The sequence below is a fragment of the Dreissena polymorpha genome, chromosome 2 (assembly GCF_020536995.1).
Source record: "Dreissena polymorpha isolate Duluth1 chromosome 2, UMN_Dpol_1.0, whole genome shotgun sequence".
NCBI lineage: Eukaryota > Metazoa > Mollusca > Bivalvia > Myida > Dreissenidae > Dreissena > Dreissena polymorpha.
The window spans coordinates 51428294-51454867 of record NC_068356.1 but is presented as its reverse complement, the minus strand read 5'-3'; the positions used below and the strand labels follow the sequence as shown (position 1 = coordinate 51454867).

The window sequence follows — 26574 nt, the reverse complement described above, 5'->3', positions numbered from 1 at the left end:
TGCTATAACTACATGTATCAACAGAATTTCGCGAGCCCGCCATTTTTAAAATGTGGAGTTAAGACGATATTCAATAGCGGTAACAATTAATTTTTTTTATATTTACTTTGTTATGTTGAAATGTTAACAATGTGTTGTGTCTAGATATATTTCAAGTTCTCAATCATGAATTCTCAATTGCAGGGGGTTTTTTTAGAGAAAGGGGAAGACGCTGGACGCTGGGTGAAAGGGGAAAAAAAGAGTGCGAAAGAGACATATTAGGGGAAAAATAAAAACTGTTAATTTCAATGTCTATAACTCATCAAAAGTGGCTTGTCTCTGTCCTTTTTGTTCTTAAACACATTTAACACGTATTAAAGTCAAAGTCCTTAATAAAGTTGCAGGTGTAGATCTAATAATGGGAAATGTTTTCAACTATATTTCTGTACTGGGGCCGGGGGACGATGTCAATTTTGTGATTTCAATTTCATGATGAATGGGTTGACGATCTTGATCTGCTACAGTATTGGAAGGGAAAGGTCAAAGGAGCGGCAGCTGCCGATTTTCTACTTTCACTTTCACAATGTTCGATGTTGATTACCTCAGAATCCTGCTGGGTTATAATTGTTTTCGATGATTCTTTCTTAAAAAATGCCTCGATGCGTTCAGTATCTTCCGAGTCCGAATGTTTTATTTTGTTTGTGTAAGAACGCCAATTGTGAGACATTTTTTTCTGTTTTCACGTTTATATCTTGGCTTGCATATAGCCCGGATGAAAATTCGACTGGTTTCCGGTATTTAATTGACGAAACACCTTTCTCGCGCAAGACCGGTACCCAGTAAAATAGTCACATGATTATTACGATTAGTTGCCCAGTTTACATGACGTAATTTAAGAGCTATATTTAGAGTAACTGGGATTCACAGATTTTTTGTGTTCGTCTGGAGAGAGAGAGAGCGAAATCGTTGTCCATGGTGCAAATTGGATAATTGTCAAATGCCCAAAGGAAAAATAAACATTTCTTTGAGAGAAAATATTATATTTTGGTGAAAAATTATATTTTTGGTGGGGAAATTGTATTTTGAGGGGAAAAATTCTGTGAGGGGAAGACGCCGAATATCGGCGTCACTTTCTTAGTAAAAAAAAACCCTGAATTGTAACGCTTAACTCCATAGTTTTCTTGCAAGCCTAATTTTCGTTATCCTGACAATCTTCCCTTCGTTATTTTGACAACCCTGACATTCGCCTTACGTCAATACTGTAAAACTATGCATACGGGCTAATTAAGCTCGATTGGTCGTATTGGCTCAGGTACTACTTTAAGTACCCCGGTATACTCAATACCCCTGGTACGGGAAATACTGTACCCGAGTTTTATTCAATCACAATCGAAAAACGCACATCCGAATTACGAAACAAAATCCTTTTTTTAACAAAATCTGAAACCTGTCTCAACATGGTTTTGAGTATGAATTTCGATAATTAATGGCCATTTTATAGAAAATTATTTACACAATTATTCTGAAAAAAATGAGCTGACATCGACCAATTTAGCGTTAATATTCCCGGGTATTTTTTACTATATTTTCTGTACCCGGGGTACATTGAAGTATTCATGTACTTAAGTCTACTCAGGGTACTTTAAAGAAGTACCCAAACCGACAATGACCAACCGAGCGCTAGTTAATAAATTGTTGGGAGACTCCGAAATAAACATGAAAACCCATAAATAATGTTCTGTAGATACCATGTCAAGTGGCGCTATTTTCCAAATTTTTTTTATTTTATTCATAAAAATGGTGTTATTAGCATCAGTGTAAAAGTAACAAAAAACAACTTCCCTATTTTAACAAACAAAGCAAAGATATAAATTAGTCGTACTATTTCTTGTACAAGGAATAAATCAACAATTAAAAACGACAACTTATTTTCAATAGGTAACGATGGAGTTTCAATTTACCCGCTTAATACATAATACACACTTTTTATAAAGACAATAAACACGTGTGATTGAACTGGCTAAAATCTATGCAAAATGTAGTTTATGATAATCTGTTTTGGATTTTGATTTTTAGCCGGATTTTTTTCGAAAAAATCTCGGCTTATAGATTGATGTTGTCGGGCGGGCGGGGGGGCGGGCGGGCGGGCGGTGTGGCGGCGTGCTCGAAAATGTTAAAGTTCTTATTTCATGGTATAACTTTGGTATGCTTGGACCTAGAGTCTTCAAACTTGACATGAAGGTTGGCCAGGATTAACAGATGACCACTGGTCATTTCAAGGTCATTCATTTGAAGGTCAAGGTCACTGTGACCTTCAATATAAAAAATGTTAAAGTTGTTATAACTTTGGTATGCTTGGACCTAGAGTCTTGAAACTTGACATGAAGGTTGGCCATAACTAGTTAGTAACCACTGGTCATTTCAAGCTCATTCATTTGAAGGTCAAGGTCACTGTGACCTTGAATGTAAAAATGTTAAAGTTCTTATTTCATGGTATAACTTTGGTATGCTTGGACCTAGAGTCTTCAAACTTGACATGAAGGTTGGCCAGGATTAACAGATGACCACTGGTCATTTCAAGGTCATTCATTTGAAGGTGAAGGTCACTGTGACCTTCAATATAAAAATGTTAAAGTTGTTATAACTTTGGTATGCTTGGACCTAGAGTCTTGAAACTTGACATGAAGGTTGGCCAGAACTAGTAAGTAACCACTGGACATTTCAAGGTCATTCATTTGAAGGTCAAGGTCACTGTGACCTTGAATGTAAAAATGTTAAAGTTGTTATAACTTTGGTATGCTTGGACCTAGAGTCTTGAAACTTGACATGAAGGTTGGCCAGAACGAGTAAGTAACCACTGGACATTTCAAGGTCATTCATTTGAAGGTCAAGGTCACTGTGACCTTGAATGTAAAAATGTTAAAGTTCTTATTTCATGTTATAACTTTGGTATGCTTGTACCTAGAGTCTTCAAACTTGAAATAAAGATTGGCCAGTACTATAAGATGACCACTGGTCATTTCAATGTCATTCATTTGAAGGTCAAGGTCACTGTGACCTTAAATGTTAAAATTGTTATAACTTTGGTATGCTTGGACATAGAGTCTTCAAACTTGACATGAAGGTTTGCAAGCACACTTAGATGACCACTGGTCATTTCAAGGTCATTCATTCTAAGGTCAAGGTCACTGTGACCTTGAATGTAAAAATGTTAAAGTTCTTATAACTTTGGTAGGTAAAAATGTTAAAGTTCTTATTCCATGTTATAACTTTGGTATGCTTGTACCTAGAGTCTTCAAACTTGACATAAAGGTTGGCCAGTACTAGAAGATCACCACTGCTCATTTCAATGTCATTCATTTGAAGGTCAAGGTCACTGTGACCTTCAATGTTAAAATGTTAAAATTGTTATAACTTTGGTATGCTTGGACCTAGAATCTCAAACTTGACGTAAAGGTTTGCAAGCACACTTAGATGACCACTGGTCATTTCAAGGTCATTCATTTCAATGTCATTCATTTGAAGGTCAAGGTCACTGTGAACTTAAATGTTAAAATGTTAAAATTGTTGTAACTTTGGTATGCTTGGACCTAGAATCTCAAACTTGACGTAAAGGTTTGCAAGCACACTTAGATGACCACTGGTCATTTCAAGGTCATTCATTTGAAGGTCGAGGTCACTGTGACCTTGGATGTAAATATGTTAAGTTGTTAATACTTTGGTATGCTTAGACCTAGAGTCTTCAAACTTGATATGAAGGTTGGCCAGAACTAGTAGATGACCACTGGTCATTTTAAGGTCAAGGTCACCGTGACCTTGAATGTAAAAATGTTAAAATTCTTATTTCATGGTATAACTTTCTTATGCTTGGACTTACAGTCTTATTATTTCATCTAAGTTTATTTTCTTACATTTGATAATGAAATTGATGGAAACTTCAAACAATATGTTACTAATTTGCTAATAAAAAAATTGAGATCAAACTTTCCTAATTGTCAATTCAAGTTCATATTTGTGACCTTAAATGTTATTGTTGTTCATGTATATGCATGCATTCAAAACATAACACAAGGTTTGCTCATGCCTTGAAAAGTACTTACATTTCATTTTGACCTTTGAACAATATTTCAGTAATTTAAGTATTGCATTGACAAAAACACGAAAGGTACTTTCCTGTCATTTAAATCAAAAGTCCGGCTTCAATGCGGTCATCTCCGACCGCGGAACTCTTGTTACCTGTATTAATTAATTTAGTATTTTTGGCAATGCATTACTTAATAAATTGTCTGCCTATTGCCACGTCCAGAACAAAACATGTCTACCACCCGTGGTATATGACACCACGTTGTTAGTTAGTACACGGTGTACCGGGTAAATGTCTTTACAGCATCTGATCATAACGAGATTAATCGGTTTGCGCCCAACAAAGGGGGTAATTAAACACTGGAGTGTGCATGTATATGTTCAAATGATGGTGTCTCGATTCTTGAAACAGTTGTATCTTCATTTAGAGAAATTAGAAAGAAACAATTTCATAATCTAATGCTGTCGGCAAATAAAAAAGACGATAATATAGAGGCCATTTTACAGAAAATTGACATAAATGTGAATATATTTAATTAAAAAAAATAGCCGACAACAACCGATTAAGCTTTAAATTTCCCGCGTACGATTAAGTATATTTACCGTACCCGGGGTACATGTAAGTATACTTAAGAGTACCCGGGGTACATGTAAGTATTACTCGAGCCGACAATGACCAATCGAGCTTTAATTTAATACATGTATGTTGAGTGCATGGGATCGATATATGTATTGTTGATTTCAATCCTTATTTCATCCTTATTTGAGCACTAAACACTATTTCTAAACGAAGTTCGTTTCGAATCGTTTCTCTAAGTACAAAAAATGGTAGCAAATATTTTAGAAAGATCTCTCGAAATATTGAAAAGTGTAAACACCAAGCGCATCATTATCTTGAACACTTTGTAACAACATCATTAACGTTTCAAATACATTTTAAATATTATAAATGTCTTATTCAGACATCGATAAAAATATTTAATGATGGGGATTATTGTGAGTTTACACTACAATGTTGTACAGTTTCTACTCGCGCTTAAATATTCACATTATTTTGCAGGTGCGAGTGACGTGACTCGTCAACTCGTCTCCACGAATGCAATTTAATAATAAAATAATTGACAATCCTTTTGGTCCCTAAAATTTCTTCCCTTAAATTGTTCAATAAAATCATTTCATGAATGTGATCATGCATTTTTATGCAGATTATAATTTCGATGGTGTTAGATAGGTTATATCTCGATTATGGATTCGTCGTGGCTTCAAACTGATAATAGCATAAATAACACAGGGACATTTAATAAAAATTCTCAACATATTATTACAAATATACAAAGTATACTGTTATATAGCATGTTTTTTTTTCTTGAAGAACCCTGTGGGTGCGAACATGATTTCTTTTATCCTCGGCGTCTTAAAAGACAGAGTGAAACCTGTCATGTGTGTAAAATACATGTTGACATTTGGAAAAGGAGACATTCATTTTATATTGGCAATCCCGTATTGTTCTACAAACAAACAAGTGAATATCAAACCATTTATTTATATGTTTTTATTGTTACACATAATATTTAGTGTTTTTCTGTCGTCTTAAAATATTATAGAAATGTACATGTACACCACGCATTAGTGGAAAAGGTTACAAACTAGACAGGGCTCGAAATTAACTTTTTTTTTCTACTTGCAAAACATTGCGAGCAGCTTTAATACCAACTCTCAAAATCAAAAACAGTCTCGCAAATTTTGCAAGAAACATAAAAAAAGTTAATTTAGTACTATAAAAACAAAATAAAAAGTAATTAACATAAATTTTTTATTTCTGCAATCATACAAAGATATCAGTTCCTTGGACCATAAGGGTATTGTTTTCAAATATAAGTGTGTCGTGTTCACTCAGAAAACAAAGTGTAAGTGTCAGTTTTGGGATATTTTTAATGGGTTTTCAATCATTAAAAAAAATCAGCTATGATATCGTGTTGAGTGCGACGACACCAAAATACAAATCAACGGTTAACTTTGCTTTATCTTTCGTATGTTTATTTCCGTCTGTAGGTAAAAAGAAACTAATTATGTTTGGCTTTGACGCCATGTCTGTTCAAGTTCAATGAACAAATGTGAATAGTCGACTGTTTCACGTTTTTTGTACCAATACTATCCGTGTATCTGTACTATAAGTATACCAGTCTACATACAAGGTGCGCGCTTCCGCATACAGGTATTCAGACGTTTTATAAATTGACCTACGGTTTAGCGTTCATGACGTCAAGTGCATTTATATTACTAGTTTTTTTCCCACTATTTCTTTACTCGCAAAAAAGTACTAGTGGCTAAAAACTTAACTCGCAATCAGTATTTTACACTCGCATTTTGCGAGTGTGCGAGTGTTAATTTCGAGCCCTGCTAGAATGAACATGCGCAGACTTCATGGGCAATGGACAGTTAAAGCATCGATATAATTACATTATATCAGCATTTTGTTTAATTTCAGACTCCTTGCAGTTTTCAGATCATTATCTCTGTGCCTTATTACTCGAACTTGTTAGATTCCGATCACATGTGCTACTGAAAATAACTATCGGGATTGTGTTTTATAGCTCAAACCAGCACAAAGTGGGCACGACCTGTCTTTTTGAGGGCTAAATGTTAGATAAGCACGTATGGTGGTGGTCAGTACAAAAGTTCTCCTGTGTATTACGAAACCCAAACTTTAGATATGCACGTGTCGTCTTACAAAAACAATGATTTTATAGAGGTCAGTAAACAGATCGAAGTACACATGTAGCTCACACAGTTAAATCCCGTACATGTATATGATATCGATAACGAGACTTGCTTTAAACACTGAAAATAATTTTCATAAGAATTGCTAAACACAAATGAGAACAAAACCAATATACACAGACGACACAAAATATAAATAAGTTTGACAATTTACATTCAAACATTTACTTCCATTTTTTCCTGATTTCCAGTAAATGACTTGTAGATGTTGCATACAATCTAAAGATAAATTAAGTTATAAATTGGTCGTTTCAAAAGAATATGACCGATACACGACGCTTTTTTTGTGCAATCAGTAAACATGTACATTTCAACAATTGTTTCAATAATTAAGGAACTAAAAGCGCGTAACGCTAACGATACAGCGTGTTTGAATTTTATTTTATTTAGAGTAAATGTCAATGCCAAATAATTCGCGAGATGCTTCGGTAATTTGAAATTCACTACGAAACTCTAAATCGAAATTAAAAGATCCCACTGCTGCCTGCATTCCAAAGTTTTTATTTAGAAATAAATACACATACGCCAATTATCACGCTTTTTATCCGGACAAAATAATTCATTAAATGTTGTGCAATATTTATTTGTGACTAGAATTTGTAATAGAACCTAAACTGTACATGACGCGCGCACACCGCGTCAGGTGACTTACGCAAGTTAGAATACCCCTGTCCTGATAATAAAATCTTATGCCGAAATCCATTTGATACTTAAGACAAATGTTGAACATTTGTGTAAATGAAATTTAAATAAAATGAAGCATTAGTTTCGTCATTATTTACCCGAATTTGCTTTTACAAATGGAAGACGCATAAACGGGTTATCGGGTAGTGCATAGAAACGTGAGAAGTCGCATGTATGCGGTAAAGAATACGGATAATTTGGAAATATGATGAAAATTCTAATAACGAACATTTTCAATGTATTATGTAGTATATGTTTTTCGGAACGTAGTTACTCTACATTTAATAAACATTATGATGCAAAACTCGGGATCAGTTTCTATCCGAGATAAATAATAGTTCATAACATTCTTCGCCGAGTGACTCGGCGTCATATCACCAATTTCCTCGGCATCATGCCGAGGCGTTTCGCGGAGTCGAGATGCCGAGTCGACTCCGCGTACAATAGATGTCGCCAAACTCCGCGGATCGCAGAATTTGCTTTTTTTGCGTGAGCTGTACTGTACTTAGAAATCTCAATTCTATTTTCCAAATCTCAATTCTACCTTTTTGAAACAAAAATAACTTGTTCTAGAACTTTCTTTATTGTTAATTTTATTAATTTACCAATGTTCAACATAGTGTTAAATTCCTTTTTATTCATTAAAAAATCAAGTGAATGAACCATGAAAAAATAATTATATTCTTTATAATTAATTATAGTAGTATATATAAGCATTATAGAAAAATGATGTACATGAACGGCAGGAAATAAGTTAATTAAATAAGTTGGCTTGAGTAAAAATCTTTTAATACTGGAAATATTATTTTTTCCTTCTTTAATTGCATTTGTCGAGACGGCAGTATAAAATCACAAACTTTTTCAGTAATGTATAATAAAGGATAAAATAAATACCTCAAAGTTTGAATCTTAGCTGATCATGTAGATCTCTAGAATGGTTTTAGATGATTAAAAAAATCGTTTAAAGATCTCATTTAATTTTATTTATTAAAGTAAACAACAAATTATATTATAAAAAAACATATATCAATAATGTGTGGAATAATTATGAATACATTTTATACACCATACTAAAATGATTGTATTTGTTCAAAAAAGTGTTTTATGATTGTTGAAAGTTTATGGTAACTAATAAGTTTTGCTTTCTTTTACTAATGATGAAGAATAAAGAGTATATGATGAGAAACTTCCATTTAACACACAAATAAATGTTAAAATCTGCCCAAATTAAAAATGGAAAACAGTTGTAACTTGAGTTACTTCCCTATTGCATAAAAATAATAAATGAAATTTTCCAAAATTTCAGGTGGAAAATGGTTGTAACTTGAACATGTTCAAATATCTCTTTCCATAATTATTCTACAGATTGGAAATGAGTCTTTTAACACTGCTTGGAACTAACCAAATATATGCTTTTTTAATAAAATCCAGCATGAAATTAAAAAAAAAAATTGGGCAGTTTTTTGTTTCTCCTGTAAAATTTCCAAAAATGGAGTTACAACCGTTTTGCGCTAAGCCCACGAAATGTGGAATAAATTTCTTGCTCAGAAAAAATCCAGTGGTCAGGGCGGGATTCGAACCAGGGTCCTATCGTTTACTAAGCCAGTGATCTACCATTACACCACTGTTCCAACTCATTTGTAAGCTGCATAATTTTACTGGAGGTAATGCAGGCCTACGAGTGCTGTCGCTCATGCAAAGCGTGCACTCTCATTGGCTAATATCGATTGTATACAACGATGCTCCGCCCAGCGTAGCTAAGGTCATACTGACTTGCAAAACTCGCTACATTATTTGTACGCTATCACGACCAAATAAAAATCTTCTTGTCCATAACCGTATGGCATAGGGCTACCAAATTTGGTATGTAATGACATTTTATAGTCCTCTACCAAGTTTGTTCAAATAAAGCCCCTGGGATCAAATTTGACCGTTCCCCAGGGGTCACAAAATTGAACATATGCTTATATTGGGCCCATTTTGTGCAAACTATAAAAATGTTCTTGTCCATAACCATTGGGCCAAATTCGGTAGGTAGTGATATATAATAGTTCTCTACTTAGTTTGTTCAAATTATGAACAAATGAACATATGCTTAAATAAGGCCTATTGTGTGGAAACTTTAAAAATCTTCTTGTTCTTAATTATAGAGCCTAGGGCTACCGTATACGTGCGCTCATAAGACGCCCTCGCTTATAAGACGCACCCCGACTTCGGACTTTATAATGGGTGGATTTGAGACTGACCCGCGTGTAAGACGCGGTCAAATTTTTCCGTATTCATCGGCCAGAACATGGCCGAAAAATGGCAGAATGTTAAAGAAAATCATCAATTAGTAAAACATTGAGAATTTTTCAAACTCGCGCTGCATACAATTAGTAATTCACGCAAGTCTGAAAAATAAAACAATCAAACAACAAAGTAAATAATATTTGTTTATTTTATGATATATTAGTGGGTTTTAATTTATTTTCAAGTATTATTCATGCAATAAAAATAATTATCAAATTGACAAAATTTCTCACAACTGTGTATTAATCATTTGCCTTAACAATTGCAAACATAAAACATATTACGTTCGTAATATCAATGCACAAGCAAAATTGATCGTGTCAGTCATCTTAATTGTATTGTTTGACAGGTATTGAAATCTTATAGGCAGATATTTTGCAAGCGTTTAGTTTTATTACCTAGATTATGCAAATTTTACGCCCATTGTCTATCAACAATAGGTAACGCCTACTTTCATAAAATTAGCCAATCGCGTGATAGAGTGATAGACTCCGAAGCGCAGATCAAAATCACGTGTCAAGAAGAAAGCCATATGCGGATAATTGCATGCGGTCGCTCTTTGCTCCCGTCGTTGTTGGCCCCTAATAAATAATGTGTCATCAGTATTAGTGGTTCGTCTGAATAAACGTGTTTATTTAACAATTGACAGTTGCAAACTGGTAACTTATTTCAGAGGATACCCTAATTGCCAATTATGTCTTAATTGAATATTAACAACGTGGAACAAAGACGATCAGGTGATACAAACTTGTCAAATAGCATTTGTAATCGGCAGCGTGTATACTGAGAATTGATTTTGCTGTTGTTTTAAGCATGTTGGCATCGTGTTGCCGCTTACACACGTATACTATAATGACCAATTTATATGGCATTTAACGACGTCGCGCGCAGACAATCAGGTGATAAAAACTTTTCAAGAATAATCACGGACAATATAACGTCTTACGCCCCAAAAATAACAAAATTCAAATTAAAAATAATAGACAACAAAATCAGTAACAATACATTTTATTACAAATAAATCGGTAACTGAACATAGCGTTCCGATACACGGTACGGGCCAATACAGACTTTAGAGAAAATGCAAATGGCTGCTGCGATGATTCAAAACAACTGACAAGTGTCCAACTTGGCTAGCATAAGCCCAGTAAACTCGATATTTTGATTTTTAGCCGGATTTTTTTCGAAAAAATCTCGGCTTATAGATTGATGTTGTCGGGCGGGCGGGCAGGGTGGCGGCGTGCTCGAAAATGTTAAAGTTCTTATTTCATGGTATAACTTTGGTATGCTTGGACCTAGAGTCTTTAAACTTGACATGAAGGTTGGCCAGGATTAACAGATGACCACTGGTCATTTCAAGGTCATTCATTTGAAGGTCAAGGTCACTGTGACCTTCAGTATAAAAAATGTTAAAGTTGTTATAACTTTGGTATGCTTGGACCTAGAGTCTTGAAACTTGACATGAAGGTTGGCCATAACTAGTTAGTAACCACTGGTCATTTCAAGGTCATTCATTTGAAGGTCAAGGTCACTGTGACCTTGAATGTAAAAATGTTAAAGTTCTTATTTCATGGTATAACTTTGGTATGCTTGGACCTAGAGTCTTCAAACTTGACATGAAGGTTGGCCAGGATTAACAGATGACCACTGGTCATTTCAAGGTCATTCATTTGAAGGTTAAGGTCACTGTGACCTTCAATATAAAAATGTTAAAGTTGTTATAACTTTGGTATGCTTGGACCTAGAGTCTTGAAACTTGACATGAAGGTTGGCCAGAACTAGTAAGTAACCACTGGACATTTCAAGGTCATTCATTTGAAGGTCAAGGTCACTGTGACCTTGAATGTAAAAATGTTAAAGTTGTTATAACTTTGGTATGCTTGGACCTAGAGTCTTGAAACTTGACATGAAGGTTGGCCAGAACTAGTAAGTAACCACTGGACATTTCAAGGTCATTCATTTGAAGGTCAAGGTCACTGTGACCTTGAATGTAAAAATGTTAAAGTTCTTATTTCATGTTATAACTTTGGTATGCTTGTACCTAGAGTCTTCAAACTTGAAATAAAGATTGGCCAGTACTAGAAGATGACCACTGGTCATTTCAATGTCATTCATTTGAAGGTCAAGGTCACTGTGACCTTAAATGTTAAAATGTTAAAATTGTTATAACTTTGGTATGCTTGGACATAGAGTCTTCAAACTTGACATGAAGGTTTGCAAGCACACTTAGATGAACACTGGTCATTTCAAGGTCATTCATTCTAAGGTCAAGGTCACTGTGACCTTGAATGTAAAAATGTTAAAGTTCTTATAACTTTGGTAGGTAAAAATGTTAAAGTTCTTATTCCATGTTATAACTTTGGTATGCTAGTACCTAGAGTCTTCAAACTTGACATAAAGGTTGGCCAGTACTAGAAGATCACCACTGCTCATTTCAATGTCATTCATTTGAAGGTCAAGGTCACTGTGACCTTCAATGTTAAAATGTTAAAATTGTTATAACTTTGGTATGCTTGGACCTAGAATCTCAAACTTGACGTAAAGGTTTGCAAGCACACTTAGATGACCACTGGTCATTTCAAGGTCATTCATTTCAATGTCATTCATTTGAAGGTCAAGGTCACTGTGAACTTAAATGTTAAAATGTTAATATTGTTGTAACTTTGGTATGCTTGGACCTAGAATCTCAAACTTGACGTAAAGGTTTGCAAGCACACTTAGATGACCACTGGTCATTTCAAGGTCATTCATTTGAAGGTCGAGGTCACTGTGACCTTGGATGTAAATATGTTAAAGTTGTTAATACTTTGGTATGCTTAGACCTAGAGTCTTCAAACTTGATATGAAGGTTGGCCAGAACTAGTAGATGACCACTGGTCATTTTAAGGTCAAGGTCACCGTGACCTTGAATGTAAAAATGTTAAAATTCTTATTTCATGGTATAACTTTCTTATGCTTGGACTTACAGTCTTCAAACTGGACATGAAGGTTGGCCAGCACTAGTAGATGACAATTGGTCATTTTAAGGTCATTGAAGGTCAAGGTCACTGTGACCTTGAATGTTAAAAAAATTAAAAGTTCAAGCTTGGATCATATTTATGTGTCCAATCTATCTGCTAGAACTGGTGTGATAGAAACCTTTTGGAGTGATCATAAGGCTGTCTGGATTTCTGTGTAGGTATGTGAAAGCAAAACAATAAATAGTATTATTTCATCTAAGTTTATTTTCTTACATTTGATAATGAAATTGATGGAAACTTCAAACAATATGTTACTAATTTGCTAATAAAAAAATTGAGATCAAACTTTCCTAATTGTCAATTCAAGTTCATATTTGTGACCTTAAATGTTATTGTTGTTCATGTATATGCATGCATTCAAAACATAACACAAGGTTTGCTCATGCCTTGAAAAGTACTTACATTTCATTTTGACCTTTGAACAATATTTCAGTAATTTAAGTATTGCATTGACAAAAACACGAAAGGTACTTTCCTGTCATTTAAATAAAAAATCCGGCTTCAATGCGGTCATCTCCGACCGCGGAACTCTTGTTTTTGTTTATTTTCACCAGTATCTCGCTAATAAGACGCGACCCCAACTGTAACTTATTAATATACGTCTCAAAAATGCGTCTTATAAGCGCACGTATACGGTACTAAATTTGGTATGTAGTGATATCTAATAGTCCTCTACAAAATTTGCTCAAATTATTCCCCTGGGCTCAAATTTGACCCCGCCCGGGGGTCACAAAACTGAACATATGACGTTTACCAGTGGAGATTACTGCGGCTGTTTGGCTGTGACCATTAACAACAACATCAACATCTTGTAAACATGAGATAAAACCCTGTCTTTTAGTGCCATTTTAGGTCAGATGGTGACTGCTTACAAAGGCATTGAAGTAAGAACATGTGTTATGAATGTTTTTTCTTACAAACTGAAAAAAGTCGGGTTTTATTTAAATATGTCTAAAGTGACCATGTATCCGGATGGAAATATTTTGGATGACATGTTAATTTCATGTCTTTTAAAATTATTAAATTAAACTGTTGCATTTTTTCATAAATGAACACATTCGGCAGCAGTGAATATCTCTGCTTAACTCAAAAGTGACTGTTAGATCTTTGATCATGTTAATCAATCAAAGTACTGACAGTACTGGTGTGACGATGCTTTTGAGAGGATGGAAATAAAAGCATCAAGTTAAGTTTATCTACATCACCACAATCACCACAATTGTGTATGTTGGTACGAAAAAAAAAATTTGGTAAAAAAATTTTGCGAAAAAAATCTGGGTATGAAAACAAATTTGGGTACCAAAAAATATTTGGGTACGAAAAAATATTTGGGAACAAAAAAATTGCGACCGAAAAAAAATTGGGTACGAACAAAAAAATGGGGATGAAAAAAAACTGGGTACGAAAAAAAAATTGGGTCCGAAAAATTTTAGGTACGAAAATTTTTTTGGGGGAACGGGAAAGTAGTACCTGTGGGGAACTTGACCCACACTCGCACATTTTTGGCCCTTTCCGTCAAACATCAGATAAGTTCCTCGAAGGCAATAGTATGAATACACATTTCGGAAGCGGTAATGCGGTCCTACCTACGCGCGTCAAAATGTAAGCGAAATATGTACACAAGTTTGTCAGGAATGATTGAATTAACAAAGAAAATCGTGTATTGATGTAAGTTTTTTGAAGAAATGTGCTGAAAATATATTAAACAAGAGCTGTGTTTGTGAAACACAATGCCCCCTGCAGCTTTGAAGCCATATATTTTACCTTTGACCTTGAAGGATGACCTTGACCTTTCACCATTCAAAATATGCAGCTCCATGACATACACATGCATGCCGAATATGGAGTTGCTATCTTCAATATTGCAAAATTTGACCTTTGACCTTGACCTTGAAGGATGACCTTGACCTTTCACCAATCAATATGTGCAGCTCTATGAGATACGCATGCACACCAATATTGAAAAAGTTATGGCCAATGTTAAAGTTTTCGGACAGACAGACAGACGCTTTATATTTGACATTTGACCTTGAAGGATGACCTTCACCTTCACCTATCACAACTGAAAATGTGAAGCTCCATGAGATGCACATGTATGCCAAATATCAAGTTGCTATGTTCAATATTAAAAAAGTTATGGCCATTAAAGTTTTCGGACGGACGGACAGACTGACACACTGACTGACTGACTGACAGTTCAACTGATATAGGCCACCCTACCGGGGGCATAAAAAGCAATGGCGATATTTTTCTCAGCCACATAATTATTAATAGTTTGATATCACAAAATGAAAGTGAAAGTAGAACTCTCAAAAATGACAACCTGTCAACGTGTTGTTTTTGCTGGCACGAGAGGACGATTACACTCAATGTGTTCACATTTTGACCATAGGCTTTGTCAATGACCTTTATAGTATGGGTAGCTTTGATATTATTTATTGCTACCATGTAACTGCTTGATCGTGTATATGTTTACAATACACATTTAGCATAAATAATGATATAAATATACTGATTGAGCTTATAATAATCTGAGAACTATAGCCAGGTCAATTAAGGACTTAAAATACAATTTTGTGTCCTGATTTCATGAAGAAATGACCATGCATGTCCTAGATTTCAAATTCAAGGCCCTGGTGTGACACATTGGTAGCATTACGGTTTAAACTGTTACCAGGCTTATGAATTAGTTTTTATTGAACTATCTAAGGAAATCTAAATCAGGCACTGATTTTTCTTGTTTAAATACAGTCATAGATCAGTTGTGGCCTCTAAGTAATGACCATTTTTTGCTTACTTGTCACACCCTTAAAACTTTCCACACGTCTATAATAGCAAATCTGGATTTAGGTGATCTTCAATGGTACATTTAAACTTAAGCTCTGTTACAAGAGTGCTGGTAAAGTCCAGTCACATATTTAAATCTAGGCCATGTCAAAATCAAAGTGTCAAAGACAAATGAAAGATGCGTTCATTAATTATTGTCCAGTTGTTTACTACTGCTGTAAGTTTTTATATAATATGACTGATTAACATCATGTGAAAGAAAATTCACATTATCATTGTATATCAGGTTTAGCAGCCTTTTAGATAACAAAGTATGCTAGTTTTCAATGTCGCTTCTGGGGATCAAACCCGTAGGGCTTTTAAGAAGATTCTGAAATTTTCGATCCCTCGAGAGCAACCAAACCAAAAATTAAGTCAAATATTGCCGACTCGGTTTTTTGAGTCGGTTCATGAGGGATAATGGAGCAGGATTGGTCATTGTCGGCTCTGGTACTACTTACATGTACCCCGGGTACTCTTAAGTATACTTACATGTACCCTGGGTACTCTAAGTATACTTACATGTACCCCAGGTACGGTAAATAAACGGAATTGTACTTGGTCCATATTAGACTGTACCCGAGTTGTATTCGCGCCCAAAATCCGATGTCGTAAAACGCGCAACCGATTATCTTAAACACACTTCTCTTCAAAAAACACTGCATCAACATGCTTTTTGAGTATGTGTTCCGATAATATAGAGGCCATTCTACAGAAAATTGACGTAAATGTGCAGGGCTTAACACTAAGGCACATCCGAACGACATTCACTGCCTGTACCTTGGTCCGGGCTAGCCAATGTCCCAGGAACATACCTGACCGGTCGTGTGTATTTTGGGCGGGATTATATGTTCTATATCAATAAACTGCGTTTTAAATAAGCTTTTCAAAGATGCACAAATCTTGATACAGTACGATCAGATGACAATTAAATCCCAGAGTGAGTTCGGAGACAACGAACGGATCGTATCTCGAAATAGATTCAGAACCCCCTGATTGCAATCAAAAAGAGGCCGACAATTCAGAAAATCCCCGGCGGTTTTCCTGGTAAAACACGTCAGTACCTATTTTTAAACGGAATGCTGCTAGACACGGTTTTTGATTGGTTTCCTCGAAGTGACGTGTTTTCTCAATGAAAATACGTTTGAAACTAAAAGCCGGGATCGCCCAGGATCATCCGGAATGATGAAGGTATAAAACTCGACATTAACACAAAGTAACTATAAAATAAATAGTTATTTATCAATTTTAAATAATTTTAATTTGATGTCATTATGGAAAAGTTATTCCATCCTTTAGACGATTAATAAATCCATTTAGAGGAAGATAGAGACTTTATTTAGATTAGAAGTGTTTTGACAATATTTTTTACGCAATTCAATTAGCAAAACTAATATTAATGGTCGATCCCGGCTTTAAGTAGAGAGTTAACCCTGTACAATTGTTACAACTACCGTAACACGTTATTTATTTTGCTAAGATTCACTTACCATTTCTTTTAAGACGGTAACCCGGCAATGTATGTAAAAAAAGTTTTAACATTCATGTCGTTGTTTAAGTTTGGCTTTACGGGTGGGCATGGGGGTTCCTCGGATACGAAAAGAAAAGGGAAGGAGGAAAGTAAGAGAAAGTATGAGGAAATAAAAAACAAGAAAATTTCTCCAGAAATGGCTTGAAGATTACAAATAGTTGTCTTAAATAGATGAATATTGAATTCAATAGCATTATATAGTAAGGCAAGCTAATAAGAATGATTTAATCATAATTGCGCATCTCCAAGCACAAGAAAATACAAGTTGAATGATAAATATAAAGGTTTTTATAATACTTGGGTCAGGGCACATGAAAGATTGGTCAGGGCTTGTAGGTTCTGCATTTACTAGCCCGAACGGGCTAGTTGAAAAAAGTAAGTGTTAAGCCCTGATGTGTATATATAATTTTTACAAAAAAATAGTCGACAACAACTGATTTAGGGTAAGATTTCCCGGGTACATTTTAGTATATTTACCGTACCCGGGATACATGTAAGTATACTTAAAGAGTACCCGGGGTACATGTACGTAGTACCCGAGCTGACAATGAACAATGGAGCGATACTGGAAGGTGCAACATCTCTCACGCCCCCTAGCATCGCCTTTAGCAGAATTCAATTCTCAACAGGAAAGTGCTGGAGTCATTGATCCCGAGGGACAAGAAAAACAATTGATTAATGTTCGAAATAAATAATTTGATCTAGATCCAAACTGGCCACAATCGCTTAATGTTTCTTTAACTGTGACACAGTTCATTTAACTTTAAAATGATAAAAAGTACTAACACAAAGAAAGAGTACTAACCAGTAAAGAGTTTGAAATCAATGTTGAATCTCAGGACAGCTTGGTGATCTGCAAATCCCGGATGAAATGTTGATATCGGGTATCATAGTCATTCAATAAATCGCAAAATGCTCGAATACAATTTAAAAAAGCACAATGTGACTTATATTGATAACTAAAAATACCAGTAATCAGTATGCCAGTTTTGCCGTGTCAAGCTGTTACGATCCAGAAAGTCCTTCATTCACATCGAGTATATATCCTTTGAATTCCAACTATTGTTGTCATAAGCGGAGATTTAGTGAATAAATAATTCATATATCCTAAATGACAGCTTCTTAATAGCGAAACAAGCCAATGTATGCAATAAGAAAGTTTTGAATCGAGACTCTCATTAAGGCGGCCATTGTTGAATGTTGAAACACGAACGAAAACTCTGCTAGGAGAATGTTATCAATGCTCCTACGCAGTGTCGTATGCAAAAGGGAAGTAACTGAAAAATCGAGTTATCTCAATCGGACTGTCTCGGTCTTTTACATAGGCCGCCATTGTGAAATTTTTAGGGTGATTATCAAACCTTGGACGATGCTGTTCGCATCGTCAAAAATGTGTTCCCAAAACTCATTATAAATATAAAATTTTCAAACTTGTTTATAAAAGAGACAATTTGGTATTTAATTTTAGTAAGCTTTTTGCATTGCTGTAGGCTTCGAATAAATCTTTTGCATCACCATGTCAGGAGGAATCTCAATCTTTTGTTGTTGAAATAATAAATAGAAAATTGTTAGTATTATTATCAAATTTATGTTGTTCTTTTTCACATTGCAAATGGTTACTTGTGCAAAATCTTTAACAAACATGTGCTTTTTTTACGTGCTATTGAGTTTTTAAAATATTTTCTCTAACTGAATGCTCATTACACTTAGTAACATGAATGTATTGTTACACATACTCTTAAAGGGGCCCTTTCACAGATTTTGGAATTTTTTAACTTATTCATTAAATGCTTTATATCGATAAATGTAAGCATTGGATCGTAACAGCTCTAGTAAAAAATCAAGAATAAAATTTAAAAAAGGAAAAGAACATTGCCCGATCCAGGTTTCGAACCAGTGACCCCTGGTGTCCTGCCAGAGTCCTGAAGTAAAAACGCCTTAGCCTACTGAGCTATTCCGCCGAATACACGTACTGGACATATTTTATACCTTATATAAGCAATATTCGTAGTTTCACAAAATTTAACGACAAAAACAGAACTCTCCAAATTATTCAATCGTTTCGCGTTGCAACGCTTTATAATTTTTAGGTTTTAAAATCGTCAAAAGATGCATATAATGGCTATATTAGACCATGGTAGATGTTCAGTATTACTGTTTCCTCACAAATATCATAACTAAAACGAACATTTGAGAATCTGAAACAACTTTTTTCAATTTTGTCAATTTACCAAAGCGTGAAAAGATCCCTTTAAAATTAAATAATACCCAGATTACCTATCATGCATTAATTAATGTGCATGTTTTAGTGATTTACTGATTTATACTGAGAAATAAAACATAAACGACTTTTATGAATTGCCTTGCCTTCAAATTCTGCTGATTTTTGTTCAATACTTGAACATGAAATCACGAAAGGACTTTCAGTACTTCTATGGATATCATGTTCAAAAGGAGTCCAACAGAATAATATAATGGAATGTGAACCTTCATTGTCTTGGATGATAAAGAACAATTATACATTTTAAATTGTAAGCAATTGACAGGCGTTGATAATGTTGATATTTTTTACACAGCAGAGTAACATTTTTAAATAATTAAAAGACCGGTCTTTGCTACATGCACATATGTGCGATATACAATGGCAATTGAAACCCTGTGAAACAAATGGTATTGTTATTCGTCAAGGCATCCGGCAATTTGGTTTCCGTGTAGCATACTGCGTATTAATATTACTATTTATTTAAAAGACAAACAAGGCAAAATTGAATGAATATGTATTTGTTTATTAAACAACGACAGTCGAATATTGCGAAACAACTATCACCATAAATTAGCGAAATCGCTTGCAATCGAATGAATCTGCTTTCCTTCAACTACATGAAGGTCAGTCTGGCTGCACAGGTTCTGAGTGACTCTGTTGGTGAATATTAAAATGGCATGCGAAACTTTGCTGCGTCGGAGGTTAAAAGAACAGTTATACATTTTGAGTTGTTTTCACTTAACATGTCTTGATTATGTTGCTATTTCAAACAAAACATGGTAACATTTTAATTCTATTAAAAGACCAGTCTTTTGTACATGCACATACGTGCGATAAACAACGGCAATTTAACCCTCGCGAAACAACCAGCAATTAATATTCATCAAAGGGTCCGATAATTGGGTCCCCGTTCGACATACTGCGTAATAATTAGACTAATTAATGATTGATTTTGAGATCAACAATGCAACAATTGAACAAATACGTACTTGTTTATTTAACATAATATAATTTGAATCCGAAAAAACGTAACCCGCTCAATAAGCGAAATTCCTCACAATCGATATCGTGTAGCCGCATTATCGCTACACAGGGACCAACCAATCGAGATTATCAAATCTCGCGCACTGGTTAATTTTGGGTGCTGTATCGGGATATCGCTAGGTTGCGCATCACTTTGCTTGTATAGGTCCTTGTTTTTATGTCACCCCAAAAAACATCAATTTTTTACTATTTTTATCACCAAAATATAATTTAAAAAAATACTGTCAAATAGAATTCTGCAAAACTGCTCAAATATGTTCATCTACATCTTGTTATCATAAAACATAAATAAAAAAAGGTGGTCACCGCACTTTAAACCGAAATTTTTTTTTTAACTATCCCTACCAACTACGTCAAATTTTATAAAAATACATCAATTAGGCAAAACCCAAGTACCGGTACATAGATTGTAAGAAATATGCATAAACATTAGAAATTGTTTACAATCTTAACTTAACTCACAACAGCTTGCCAAAAGACATTAATAAAAAAAAATATTTAATCACAAACATAATACCATACAGTATCAAACTCGATCTTAATCATAAACAACTAACATGGACTTGTTCACAGATTTCGGCTTGTTTTGAAGTTTGTGATTAAATGCTTGAAATTGATAAATTAAAAAGACATGACTAAAAAACACCAGTACAAAACAAGAATGAAATTATTAAAGAAATAAAAAAAAAAAAAAAAAAATTAACCCCACCTGGGATCGAACCACTGACAATTGAACTATGAACCAACTAGGTCATTTCTGACGATACTGATAACAAAAATATTGAGTTGTGATAATAGCATCATCGGTGTTGCTATAAATATATTCTCTGTTAAATCAACTGCCGCAACACATAAAAGACAAATATAGGAAAGACTTAAAGGAAATAATCACAAAAAGGCTTGGTTGCAAATGCTAAATGGCATTTCAAACATAGCAGAATAGAAACTGGTTAGAAATAAGCACTTCTGTCTACCATGGAGGGATACATTATGATTTAATACAGAGCTCCAGATAAGGGTAGTATTTTCATAATTACGAATTATTTTCAAGTCTGTTACGTATTTATTTTAAAATCTTATATGTCGTACCATTAAGAATTACAAAATCAAGTTACGAATATTATTTTTACATTGGTTCGTGTCGATTTTTATTGAGTTCTTTTAGCGTATTAAAGATCTTATCAGTGCTATATAAAATGGTTATCGGGTTTGTTAAACAAAGCGCATTTTTTCCAATAAAAGCGGCGTGTACAGTCTATCTGTCAAAAAACAATGGCAGCGCCCAGATAGCGTCCTAAAAAACTGCAAAGCGTACAAAAACACGCTTTTAACATATTGTATGCAAAGTAAGCCGAAGTTGAATGTTAAGAAAGACATTATAGAAAAGATCTTATACGATGTTGTATGTTCAGTTGCCGAAACAGTCGGAAAAGCTAAAAAAACGTGACACTCCAAACTTAAACAAAAAAACATTGAACGAGTGGAAGGGACAATTCCCGGGGCCAATCGTTGAACAGATTGAAGGGGAGACCCGTTTTAATTGTGAAATATGTAAAAATTCATCGAAGGCATGCAATCTAAGCACAGTTTGGGCATATGAAGGTATTTGAAAAATAAAATTGTATAATACTGAATAGACACTGTTGAACTCGTTTAAATCAAGTTGCTAGTATGTTTATTTTGATTTTTTGCATAAAAATAATCATTATTATTTATTTTTAGGTCATTTAGAAAAGTTAAGAATTATTTTCCAAAACTTCTAAAAAAAAAAGAGATTGATATCACATTATACACGGGTTATATGTAAAACACTATTATCAAAGGGACGTGTTTAAACTGTTTAATAAATGAACACAGATGCTAACCACTGACTGCCGACTGAGTTTATCTCAATTTCAGTATTTCCAATGTTTCTCTATTTAATCAGCAGCATTGATTTTGCCAGAAGAGATTTGATTATTGTATTTGATCAGCAAGACATCACTAGTTTTTAAACGATAATATTCTGAACCCATTTAGTTTTTTTCACCATTTTGGGAATGGGGCCAGGCCCCTTTGAATTTGGGAAATTTGCGGCGTTTTGACTAAAATTGGGAAATTGGTGTTGTTGTTTTGCAAAATATGCTTCAAAATTGAGAATAAAAGTGTGTCCAGTATTATATTTACTATGGTTGAACTTGGATGGGAGATAACAAAATGTTGAGATCTAAATGTTTTTTTGGCAAACCTTCCATTGGGAATTTTTAGCTTCCATTTGGGAAAAATATATACTTTTTTCCATTGGGAATTATGGGTCTGCTTACCGGACCCGAATGTGAATGACAAAAAAAAACACTGTTACATTTATATAAAAAATATGTTCAGTGAATAGAATTTTTAAGTTCAGATGGCCTAATGCCTATTGCAACAGAGAACTCTCCTTTGGTGTGACATAATGATATACTTTGTCACCCAAGCAAGTAGTGAATTATATGTGTGAAATAATAATATACTTATGTGAAAATACTGAGCTCAAGCTGGGGAATGAACCCACGACCTCCTGAGTGGTAGTCAGACACTTAAACCACGTAGCTAAATAGCTAGCCCAACAGCAAAGCTGTTGGAAGTGACCTTATTTTCACTACAATACTACACTATGCGACCTGTGATTTTTGCCTAATTTGCGAAGTCAAGGCGGGCATTTTGCTTTTTGGGTGGAAAATCACCGCGATTTCACGTGACTCGTCACTCCGACGTCGCGCGAGAGCAAGATAGTCTTCGCGCTAAATCCCCTCAATGTTGTGGTGATTCGCTGCGATTCGCCGCAATTCGCCGTGATCGCAGTGACAACGATGAATCGCCAATTCATGCATAGAAACCGAATCGTATCGATAACTTTATACATGTACATAATGCTTCTAATGTTCACAATTATCCGATAATCCAATGTCAAAAAAATAATCTTGAACATTTATGTCGGTAAATATGTTTGAGAATTTCATTAAAACAACCATATGACTACGCCATTTTTCAGAAGTGTAAAGATTACAGCGCATAATGTGGGACACAGCTTTCATTGGACGAGTGTATTTAAATTTAGATTGATACAATACGATCTTACAAAAAAACGTTTTATTGCGTCATACGCCTTCATGTAAAAAACGTTTTCCTTCTGGAAATTGTGCTATTAATGCATAATATTATCAAAACATTTTTTTCACACGTAAAGCGTTGTAACAAATTAATATACAATTCAAAACAAATATACCATAAGTATAAATGTTCCGTTAAATTCCCAAATGAGAATAAAAATTTATAATCCGAAACACACTTCCGATGTTTTAATGTTAACACGACGTTTACAAATGCTTTCAATATAGTCATCATGTATATTTCCCGACAAAAGAGCGCGAAAATTATGTGGCAATGTACAAGGTCAAGGTATACGAGTGTGCAAGTATTGATTTTTTATACAAACTGCGTAGCGCAGAGAACATTGAATTCTGTTGATTTCGGTTAAATGTTTCTTTGGTATTTTTAAAAACAGTTATATCGCCAACAATTTGATATTTCTTTTAAAGTCAATTCAAATCAAACACGCCGTATCCGTATTGTTACTGATAGAAGTAAAACATAATACCTTGACTTGTATAGTTTTTTTGTTGTGAGAGACCATCTGAGTAAACGCCGAAAAATATATCCAATCTGTTATTTTTTGTCAATGCCCTTTGATCCATTATCGCACTTAATTGACAGCGCCATCCTGTTGTTTCTGTGATTGTCACATCTTTTCACAGTTTGAACACGTACAAAGAGTGCCAATTAGACACTTGAACAAACACTATCACCCGCTGGACAGTACACACTAAATAATCAAATGTTGAGGGTTTTTTGTTTTTGGCGTGAAAACCCAGAGAAATGCATGTACATTATACATCATCATAAATTTATTGAACTCTGCAAACGCTAAGTGCTACATTGATATACTCGTGTTTTTTTTTCAGCAAAACAAACACAATGTTTAACGGCTTTAATATATAGGCAATGATGTAATAACAAAAAATTATTTACCACGATGTCATAATAACATGTACTTAAAAATAGAACAGTAATGTATTTCCGATTTCCGGCTAATCAAGCATTGTGAATGTATGTACAACGCTCGGAAAGTAACGCAGGTAACACGAGTTATCTGCATTGGAGCCTGAAACAGAAAATAAATAAGTATAACATATTTTAGTCCAAATAATGAGATGTAATCTACCGATTACATTTAACCTTTAAATGAAAGTGTTACTTAAACAATTTCCCGTGTCTTAAGGCGCGAATATTTTGCTAAACACTGTTAACAAAAGAGCTAGATCTACACGTTTTAATTCTTAATGAAATGCAAAAATAAGTATTAACATAATTAATAAAGTCAATTAACACACACGGTAAGATCAAAGTTTAAATGGAAAACTTATATCATATTTCTCGTAAATTACCAAATTATTAGTTTCGTTGAAATCAAATGCCATGTAGAGAAACAAGGTATTTATAACCGACCAGTGACGAAACACTATGCAACTTTCAATTTACACAGTGCTACGCTACATGTATATTGGAACAAAATGGAATTTGAACAGTGGTAGTGTATTCTGGCCTGGAATATAATTGATTGTAAGTTTTAATAAACATTCTGCTAATGCAATTAGTTAAATAATGTTTACATGTTATGTTAAATAATTATTGCATGATCATTCTTCTGCGCTGTTATATTAATTTGGAGCCGTTAAAGCTTCCAACATAACTTCATCACGTTCATGTCGGAACGGGAGTATTTTAGCTAATACGCCCATTGCATACAACAACAAAAGCTTTATTATTGCAATGTATAATGTAAGTGTATACATATATGTTACATGTACATGTAATGTAGTGTAACCCTTAACGTAAATCTCTTAAAAAGGTGAACCACGGCGGTTCGCGTTGATTTGCGGTGATTCGCGCTGATTGCGTAACAGCGAGATAAATCGCGTGACGGTCACCGAGACATCACCCAAATTTTCTTGTCGCTCGGAATCACCGCAATTTGTCACATTGCATCGATTGAGGTGATGCGAGAATCGCGGCAAAAATCACGGGTCGCGTAGTGAACGTCACCCAAGCAAGTACTGAATGATTTTGTTTATATTAAGAACGAGAATGCCTTGATGACATCTCATCAATTTAATTGGTGTATTTTGTTTCACTATCAATAGAGTTATGAAAACACCTCAGTAGCTGATAAATGTAATATTTAAAGAGCTCTTGAATAGCCAAGGAACACACAAAACACAAATATTTTCATTGAGCTTCGTTTCTTGCATTCAAAAAAACACAATTTTACACTTATGATTTAGACTTCTACGTATCTATGATTTCCCTTGTAAAGCAGACATAGCAACACATTTTATTGAGATCATTTTTATTTTAGTTCAGTTTTATACAAAATTATAATTAAACTTTAATAAAACAGTAAAATTATATTGGGTAGCAATCGGGTAGCAATGTTGGTAAGTTGATTTCAATAAGATGTTTTTCACACTTGATTTGAAAATCTGATACGTTGTTTTGTGGCTGAACAAGTTTTAACGCATTTATAGTATGTATTCAAAGAGTTGTGTTTACCTTTTTGGGAAAAAATTAATGAGCTAATTATTTTTTTCTGTTTCAAATACACAGTTGATGTACAGGGGGCACTTTGTCAACCAAGGAGCTCAAGCATTTCAGGCAAGAGAAATAGAACTTGAGCCAGTCGCTGTACATTCACGGAACTCCATCCTGTCTATGCGGACAAGACTGTTGTTGGACCAGTTAGTGACCAGCAGAACTGTTACTCAAGCCAAACACTTGACACTATACTGGCCCCCTCATGTTTGGGTGAAAGTGACAGTGGTTGGGATAGTTATCTAGTAAGCAGCAGATACCTCGAGTCAGACACTAGACATGTACTGACATCCAAACTGTCTAGGTGGAAGTGACTGTGGTTGGAATAGTTGTCTAGTAGGCTACATAAATATAATTCTAGCTAGACACTGGACATGTACTTACCTCCCTCTTGTTGAGAT

General features: G+C 34.5%; 2 long non-coding RNA genes across 3 annotated transcripts in view; one reads left to right on the top strand and one right to left on the bottom strand.

Moving 5' to 3' along the window:
* The first annotated feature begins 2136 nt into the window (after window positions 1-2136).
* LOC127867028 (uncharacterized) overlaps window positions 2137-26574 on the top strand; it is a 39516-nt gene continuing 15078 nt past the window's right edge. Inside the window, exons 1-3 of one of the 2 annotated variants that reach the window (XR_008043223.1) lie at window positions 2137-2259; window positions 2406-2575; window positions 11195-11495. This is a non-coding gene — a long non-coding RNA (uncharacterized LOC127867028). The remainder of the gene's footprint in view (window positions 2260-2405; window positions 2576-11194; window positions 11496-26574) is intronic. The other variant, XR_008043224.1, reaches the window with a different exon arrangement.
* On the bottom strand, window positions 2569-12850 carry LOC127867039 (uncharacterized). The gene is made up of 2 exons (XR_008043236.1): window positions 11416-12850; window positions 2569-2640 (listed from the first exon to the last, which is right to left on the bottom strand). It is a non-coding gene; the product is annotated as an uncharacterized LOC127867039 (long non-coding RNA).